This window comes from Physeter macrocephalus, chromosome 2 (assembly GCF_002837175.3).
Source record: "Physeter macrocephalus isolate SW-GA chromosome 2, ASM283717v5, whole genome shotgun sequence".
Classification (NCBI taxonomy): Eukaryota; Metazoa; Chordata; class Mammalia; order Artiodactyla; family Physeteridae; genus Physeter; species Physeter macrocephalus.
The window spans coordinates 127,706,382-127,708,501 of record NC_041215.1 but is presented as its reverse complement, the minus strand read 5'-3'; the positions used below and the strand labels follow the sequence as shown (position 1 = coordinate 127,708,501).

The window sequence follows — 2,120 nt, the reverse complement described above, 5'->3', positions numbered from 1 at the left end:
TAGGTCCCGCCCCCGTCTCCCCTGCCCGCCAACTCACCGGGAGATGTCCCTCCGACCCAGGAAGCGTGCCAGGAGGCGAGAAAGGGCTGCGCGCCGGCGGGGCAGGTGGGCGCGGGGCCGGGCTCAGGGGCAGAGAGGTGATGCTTCCAAGGTTCAGGGGCCTAGGCGGGGCAAGGGGCTGCGAGTCGGAGGTGGGGAATGTGGGGCTGAGCGGTGTGGAGGCGGCGGCGGAGCACGGTGGAGGGAGTGGCCAGCGGCCCTGCCCAGATTAAGCGGGAGGCGCGCCGGGCGTCTGCACTCGCGCGGCCCCGCTCGCTCCGGCCGCCCGCCGCGGCCGCCTCGCCGCTTTCCCCGCCTCAACGCGTCTCCAATCCGGCAGCCGCCGGAGCCGGCGGTGGGCGCGCGGCGAAGAGGCAGCCGAGTCGCCCGCGGCATTGGGCGCGGCGGGACGTGCGCGCCGCGCGGGCGGGCGCAGACGTGGCTCCCGGGGCGGCGGGCGTCCCCACGAGGTAAGGCGCCCCCGACCCAGTCTGGGCGATGGATGGCAGTCCCGGGGCCCGGGCCACCCGGCTGGGAGCGCGGGCGGTGGAGGGAGCGTGGCATCCCAGGGTGGGGCGCGCGGGCTGGCGGGCGGGGCCGGGGCAGCCGGGGTCGGGGCAGCCGGGGCCGGGGCAGCCGGGCTGGGGGTCACCAGACGAGAGCTTGTCTGGCTCCCGGCTTGTCTGCCTGGGCTTGAACTGGGCGCTGTGTGTTTTGATTAATTTGGAGGCTCGAGTTACCAGCCTGGCAGTCTGGGCACTCCGAAATGCCAAGAGCAAGAGGCAGCTGAGGGTAAAGAGAAAGCCCATCCATTCTATTTTCTGCCGCGCTGAACTGGCTTTTTCACGTTAAATCTTATCTGCGGAAATGCAGGGAAAGCCAAGAGCCAACTTGGTCGGGGTGTCTCCCTCCTGAGAGGGCCCTCCTCGGAGGTGGCCTTGGACGCAAACGTGCAGTATCTGGCTTGTTAGGGCACCGTCCTCAGAGCAGGGCTCGTGCCCTTTTCTTGTGCCACCGACCACATTGGATCTGATGAAGCGTTTAGATCCTTCTTAGAATAATTCAGTTATCAGAATCAGTTTAACTTTGAATAAATTATCAAAGTATTAAAGTCATGATATAGTAACATAGGTGCATCATTATTATTGCACTAAATACCTAGATCTAACCGCAGATCTGTTAAGCAGCTGTAATCCCAAAGTACTGATGACTGCAAAACTGAAATGTGACGTGAAAATACCAGTGGGTGCAAACCCTCAAGAACTGCTAATACTGTTGTGGTTTGTTAGCTATTTTCATAACTGAAGGAAATGCTGAACTTCCAGGAAAGTTTAGTGAAAGGAGAGGTGTAATATTTGTTCCCATCTAAGTTCACAGACAACCTGAATTCCATCTCCAGGTTAAGAACCCCTACTTTGGATCAGCGTTGCTGATGAAGTCGGTCATCAAACGCACAGTGTGAAATATGTGGTTTGGTCACTGATTCGTGGAGAACCATTTGCAATTAGAATGTGTATTAGACTTAGGTAGCTATGTAGGTAGGCGAAACCCTGGGCAGTGAGTGAATGGAGACGCACACCCCCCTTTTTGGTTGTAGAGTGAACATTATAAACTAACCTCTGTTTTTTTTTTTTACAACGTTGCTGATGTAGTCGGTCATCAAACGCACAGTGTGAAATATGTGGTTTGGTCACTGATTCGTGGAGAACCATTTGCAGTTAGAATGTGTATTAGACTTAGGTAGCTATGTAGGTAGGCGAAACCCTGACAGTGAGTGAATGGAGACGCACACCCCCCTTTCTGGTTGTAGAGTGAACATTATAAACTAACCTCTGTTTTTTTTTTTTACATTAATATGTTTTATTAGGTGTAACATAGGAGAAATTAAAACTCAATGGAAGATGAGGGAAATCAAATGAAAGGTAGGATGACAGTTTTTTTTTTAACATCTTTATTGGAGTATAATTGCTTTACAATGGTGTGTTAGTTTCCGCTTTATAACAAAGTGAATCAGTTATACATATACATATGTTCCCATATGTCTTCCCTCTTGCGTCTCCCTCCCTCCCACCCTCCCTATC

General features: G+C 54.4%; 1 protein-coding gene across 1 annotated transcript in view; it reads left to right on the top strand.

Annotated features, from left to right (window-relative positions):
* The first annotated feature begins 421 nt into the window (after positions 1–421).
* Positions 422–2,120, top strand: part of COL4A4 (collagen type IV alpha 4 chain) — a 156,278-nt gene continuing 154,579 nt past the window's right edge. The window contains exons 1-2 of the mRNA XM_028482308.2: positions 422–509; positions 1,907–1,961. The gene's annotated coding sequence lies outside the window, so the exon portion shown is untranslated. The remainder of the gene's footprint in view (positions 510–1,906; positions 1,962–2,120) is intronic.